General features: G+C 38.9%; 1 long non-coding RNA gene across 1 annotated transcript; it reads right to left on the reverse strand.

The window, feature by feature from the left end:
- Nucleotides 1-2,171: 2,171 nt before the first annotated feature.
- Nucleotides 2,172-2,899, reverse strand: LOC132087851 (uncharacterized). Its single transcript, XR_009420710.1, has 3 exons — nt 2,653-2,899; nt 2,384-2,432; nt 2,172-2,319 (listed from the first exon to the last, which is right to left on the reverse strand). It is a non-coding gene; the product is annotated as an uncharacterized LOC132087851 (long non-coding RNA).
- Between the last annotated feature and the right edge of the window lie 4,021 nt (nt 2,900-6,920).

Genomic DNA, 6,920 nt, shown 5'->3' on the forward strand with positions numbered 1-6,920 from the left:
TAGTATTTCATTAACTAAACGTTTTTGGTAGCAATCATCGTATGAGGAACCGACGGAACCATCCTACAAGATTCATGAGGAGGGAACGAACAAGGGACTCCATAAGCTTACTGATGGATTAGGTAATAATTAAAATAAAAGTGCTTATTGAATCAGACTGAAGGTTACCTTTCTTATTACAGGATTTTGCTTCAGCAAAAAAGCCATCAGTAAGAGCACATATACATGGCGCTGTACCTCCCGACCTTCTGCAAACCCATGTAAAGCTATCGTGAAACAAAAGAAAACCCCCTTTTGGACTGCTTGGTGAATTACAATAACGCTGACTTCACCCTTGTTCCCCACGATCAAGAAAACACCCACAATCACCCACCAGACATTGGAAACCAGAGAAGGGTAAGTTGTTTTAGAAAAAAATATATTTGAGTTTCTATATGTGTAAGTTGGATTTTTTTGCTTTATAGGTTGACATCTTTAGAGAGTCGAAGAAAGCCTGCGTTGATCAACAGTTTACGGACCCCAGGGAGATCTTGTTTGCCGAATTAAAGAAACGCAAGTCCATAGAAGGAAGACACATGCCGGATGTTGATTTGGCCACACGTCGTTTACGGTATATTAGATAAATGAATTATATCAGGATTAGGGTTAATGATTAACGTTTCTATTCCAGGTACAAAAGAGCGAAGGTTATGCCCGCCAACCCCAGGAAAGATGACCCTTTCTTTCCTGTGGTGGAGAATTTTTTCCCACCAAACTGGTATCAGGGCGCCATCTTCGCTGGAACGGCCCAAGACCGTGCCCGGCACCTTTTATTTTTCACCCCTACTATGAAGCGGCAGCTGGAAGACTGCAAGACATGGTTCATGGACGCAACTTTCTATTTTGTTGATGAACCCATCAAACAGGTGCTTTTAATTATCTTAATAATGTAATCAAAGTTAACTATAACCTATTTATTTCTATATAGCTCTTCACGATCAATGGGTTTATCAAGAACGACAAGAACGAAATAAAACAAGTTCCCCTACTGTTCTGTTGCATGACCAGGAGAAGAGCAGCTGACTATAGCGCTGTCTTCGAGAAGATAAAGGTATAGCTACTATATCGTCTACAAATAGTTTATCATGTAAAAATAATAAATGTTATATTGTTATAGGAAATTATCCCCCTTCCTAGAGTCCAGCGGATCGTGACCGATTTCGAACGCGCTATATTTACAGCTGTTCGCAGGCACTTTGTGGATATTCAGCATTTTGGCTGCAATTTCCATTGGTGCCAAGCCGTTCTGAAAAAGGTCCGGGATCTTCACCTTGCCGCCCAATATAACAACAAGGGACCGAATCCAGTGCGAGACTTTGTTTTTCGCCTGCTATGCCTTGCATATCTCCCTGGTAATTATCACAAAAATGTAAAATTTAATGGTCGTAAAAAACATTTACTAACTTACATTTTTTTCATAGCTGGTAAAATTCCTGGCGTGTTTGACGCGTTGAAGAGCTCAGCACCTAGAGAACTTCCAGCACTGATGGAGTATATGGAGCGGAATTGGATTCGGGGCAAGTTCTGGACTCCAGAGAACTGGTCATGCTTCAACACATTAACGCGTACCAATAACGACTGTGAAGGAATGCACCACCAATGGAACAAGGTAATTTACATTTGAACATAAACATGTAATGGATAATTTTGAACCAAATCGTTTGTAGTTGGCAGGCGGATCTAATTTAAAATTCTACAAGATGACAATGGTATTGCGGAAACTGGCCGAAGAAGTTTCCCTTACCAGCACGCTACTCTGCCATGATAAAATAAGGGCTCACCGCAAGAAGGAGACCCAACTGAAGAATTCCGTACTGTTCCAGCTTTGGGCGCGTTACCAAGATAATGAGGTATGTTATCTAAACATGCAAAAAATAAAAGCTTACCTATAACTGATCATTTTTTCCCAGCTGTCTACAATGGATCTTCTAGAAGAAATAGTTTTAGAACTTCGTTCATCTTTTCCCTCTACTGTTTCATCACATGCCCTAAATGTTGCTGTTAATAGTACTAATGATGAACTGGATATGACATTAACTGAATAACGTTTGTTTGTTTGTACATGTATTTTATTTGACGATTGTTTACATACTTTATAATAATTGACATGCTTTATAAATAAACTTTAATAATCTAAATTGACTTTTTTACTTTAATATAACATGTAATGTAATACATTTTGCTTGAATTATTAGGAGAAAACTTCTTGTACAACCGACGACTAATGTGCCTTTTGATGGTGGTTGGTTAGTGGCCACAATTCTCGAGAAGGTGATGGACCTAAAAAAAAATAAAATTGCAATAATTATACCAATATACTGCATATAACTATAAATGAATTTACCTAGCATGTTTAAATCCATTCGTCATCCAAAAATTCGTTGATCAGCTCCCTACGAAAAAATAAAAATAAAGTTAATGAAAAAGATAAAAAAAAAACTTAAGAAAAAAAAAAAAACGTTAAACCGGCCTGAGGAAACTGTAAAAAAAATTACCAGGCATAACCTATAAAGAAGAAAAAGAAGAAAAAAAATTATTAGTAAAACATAAGCAAGGTATAAGTAAGATATCTATCGAAATGTACTTACTGTTTGCGACTCTGAACTGCTGAACTGCTGCGACTGAACTGCTGCGACTTAGAAACAACCCGCAGCTGGACAGGAACTGGGCAGGAACTGGGCAGGCCGCTGGACACGAACAACAGGCAGGGAAAGCAGCCATATCCACAAACTCCATCCACAGCACATTCACAACACATTCACAAAACATTCACAGCACATTCACAGCACATTCACAGCACATTCGCAGCACATTCACAGCACATTCACACATTCACAGCACATTCACAGCACCCAACACCTTCTAGAGCTAAATACTGACTGGCTGTAATGCTGAAACCGCATGTGGAAATTGGGAAGTCAGGAATACCATTATTTTCCATTTCAGTAGTATTACCCTAAACACCAGTAATTGTTTTCTTCCCAAAAATTGTTTCATAGAATAATTATTAAAAACCTCAGATGATATGAAACCAGGGAGAATCGAACACAGGACTACCCGTGTCACAGCTTAGAGCACTACCGATATGGTAAGACTTAGTTGGTAAGTTGGTGCTGCTAGTTGCAAGAGCAAGTACAAAATGAATGCAACTGGAAAACATTTTATGCACTAAAAAGTAAGAAAAATGTAATAAATATTTCTGGTGTAGCCGTTGTAGTATTTTACTAAATGAACTATATTAGACATAGTATGTTTCAGGGTACTCTGCAATTTAAATTAAAATATGATAAGAGATAAATGTTTGGTGAACCATTTAAGTAACGCGTTAACACCATCGGTTTTTTGCAAAGGGAAATGGATATAAGCCGACGCTCTGACGCAATATGTTGCCTACCGGATTGGAGGCATATCGTTCCTATAGGAACAAAATAAAATAAATAGGACTATTTCTAAGGAGAAATAGGACTGGTGGCAAGGAGAAATAGGACTGCTGGCATGGAGAAATAGGACTGTCCTAAAAGTTTTAAAAAGACAGTCCTATTTCTCCCAGTCCTATTTCTCCGGTAGAAATAGGACTGGAAATTTTCAGTCCTATTTCTCCAGTCCTATTTCGTTTCAGTCCTATTTCACCGGCTACCGATACCGATAGCCTCGATACATCCACAACCCAACCAATTGTAAAAGCATTAGGAGAATTATTTTCCAGAGAAGACAAAAAGTCAATTCCAATCTTCAAAGGGAAAAGTACTGATAAACTAATAACAGAATGGCTGAAGGACGCCGAACATGTCGCACGCAACAACGACTGGGACGACAACCAAAAAATACGATTCTTCTCTGACAGACTAAAAGGCGATGCCTTAGAATGGCATGGAAACTACGTGGAAGAGCAAGGTGACGAATTAAGTTATGACGAATGGAAAACTGCCATTATTGCAAGATTCCAGGATGCATACGACTTAGCAGCACAAAGAAAAAAGTTATCCACGCTAAAACAAAAACCTGAAGAGAAATGCAAAGCCTTTATTTCAAGAATCAACAGTCTCTACGAGTCCATTGAAGGCAAAGAAGAAAAATCTGACCAAAACCAGACAATAGTTGAAGGTCGACTCATAAACACAGTCAAAAGAATGAGAGATTATACCAAAATCAAAATTCTGATGCAAGGCATTTTACCAAAATTCAGAGCAGAGCTCTATTTTCGAATGCCCGAAGACCCTGAAGATTTTGATCAGCTTTGTAAACAACTAATCATATCCAAAGGTATCCTATATAGCAAGGAAACTGCAGAAGACAAGGAAATAAATGCGGTGATAGCAGGGATAACGCATCACGAGAAACAACAAGACAACGAACTTTCACAACAAAAGACAGAAATTGAATTCTTAAAACAAAAAATTCAGGAACTGGAAAAAACTAATAAAAATCGTAACTTGGCACAGGATACTGATATAACCATAGCAGCAGCAGATCGATACGAACCAAGATCCTCACGATCAAGTGATCGGTACTCCAGATCACAAAATCCGCGAGTTCGATTCGACGACAGATCAAATAGCAGAGGCCCCAGTAGTGACCGAAATTTTGGCCGTAGCAGGGAGAACAGCCCATACCGCAACAATTATACTTCACCACGAAGACAAGGTACTTCCCCAGGGTATCGACAACCCAATTACCCTTCATATCAACAAACACAGAGACCTTCATACAACAACGGACCGACCCATTACAATCAACCACACTTTCAACCGAGCAACAATCAACAAGCGTATCACCAAAACCCAGGTTATCCACGACAATACCCGCAGCAACGACAAAACCAGCCGAACACCCACGACACTCTTGGAAATAAGATTATTATCTGTTACAAGTGCAATAAAAAAGGACACATTGCACGAGAATGTTGGACAGATATGGCACGTATCAACATCCCGAACCACCGTCCAATGCAGTAAACACAATATCCCTACCAACCAACCCTTTAACACAAAATTTAGAAATAGCGATACCCAAACTAATCCGTATACCAGTAAGAATTTTTGGACAAGAAATTAACGCTTTAGTAGACACAGGAGCAGCAGCCAGTTTAGTATCAGATAAAGTATTTTTTAAGAAGAGGGAAAAACTCGAAGAAATTAAAAATACCCCTCGCCGATATTTAGGACAGTATCAGGAGAAATCTTAAGCTCAAAAGGAAAATTTAGATTTTCAATTGTCATTAACAGCAGTCACGTCATTAAGCATGATTTCTTTATCATGGAAAACTTAAATGAAAATTGTATCTTAGGATTAGACTTCTTATCAAGCAACAATGTAAAAATTAATACCAAAAACAGGCAGATCAATTACGATCATTCCGGAGTAGAACATAACTTTAGAAATAACATACTCCCAATATACAGCATAACATTTGGCAAAGTCGGCATTCATATTCCACTCCGCCCAAACCGTTCATCAGACTATAACGACAACCACGATTTAACAGAAGCAGATTATCGCAACCTAGAATCTTTCTCCCAATCAGAAACTGACAAGAAAAATAAGCGAATTGGACAAACCCAAGAAAGTACAGCGACTAACATTTCCGACGAGATTCAAATTAAAATTGGAAATCTATTGAAAAAACACGAAACCCTATTTGCTGAAAGAGAATCAGATTTAGGTCTAGCAACTGATGTAAAACACTCCATTAACATAGGATACAACGCCCCAATTACACAACGATTGCGCAGAACACCAGAAGCATTAAAACTAATTGTCAAGACAAAAATAGATGTAATGATGAGTAACAATATCATTAGAGAAAGTCACAGCCCATTTGCAGCAGCAATTGTAATGGTCCCCAAAAAAGATGGAGAAATGCGTATGTGTATTGACTATAGGGCACTTAACAAAATAACGGTAAAAGACAAATACCCATTACCAAGAATCGACGACACCATTGATGCATTGAGCGGATCGGTTTACTTCTCAACATTGGACTTAGTGAGTGGCTACTGGCAGATCGAGATAGAAGAAAGCGACAAACACAAAACCGCCTTCATCTGTGAACTTGGACAATACGAATTTAATAAAATGCCATTTGGACTAACAAATGCACCAAGCACTTTTCAACGAGCAATGAACAACATATTGAAATCAGTATTGTTCAGGTTCGCATTGGTTTACCTGGATGACATCATAGTGTTCAGTAATAATATTGCTGAACATGTGATACATCTAGAAGCAGTGTTTAAACTTCTTAAAGACGCAGGACTAAAATTAAAAAGAAAGAAATGCGAATTTTTCAAAGAAGAATTAGACTATTTAGGATATATTGTTTCGAAAAAAGGAATAACACCGAGTACAAAAAAGTTAGAAGCAATCATCAAATACCCAGCTCCCAAAAACGTGAAAGAATTGAGCTCATTTCTAGGTTTGGCTAGCTATTACAGAAAGTTCATCAGGGCTTTTGCTGATAAAGCCCACCCACTGACAGCGCTAACGAGAAAATCAGCCGAGTGGAAATGGGGAGAGGAACAAAGGGACGCCTTTGATTGTATCAAGAACTGTCTCATAACTAGACCTATCCTAGGGTATCCAGATTTCACGCGCGAATTTCTCATCTACACAGATGCCTCAGGATACGGTATAGGAGCAGTCTTGGCTCAGATGCAAACTCTACCTCAATCAGCGGATTCAGCGGAGTCCGACGTACAGGAACCCCGTGAATCAGACGGCGCGGAAGTCGTCATAGCGTATAGCTCTAAACATCTGAACGACCGCGAAGCCAAGTGGTCAACCACAGAGAAAGAGGCTTACGCCATCATCCACGCAATTGACGTATTTAGAACGTATCTATACGGACGCAGATTCACCGTATTTACAGACCATAGACCTTT

The sequence above is a fragment of the Daphnia carinata genome, chromosome 3, assembly GCF_022539665.2.
Source record: "Daphnia carinata strain CSIRO-1 chromosome 3, CSIRO_AGI_Dcar_HiC_V3, whole genome shotgun sequence".
Lineage (NCBI taxonomy): Eukaryota > Metazoa > Arthropoda > Branchiopoda > Diplostraca > Daphniidae > Daphnia > Daphnia carinata.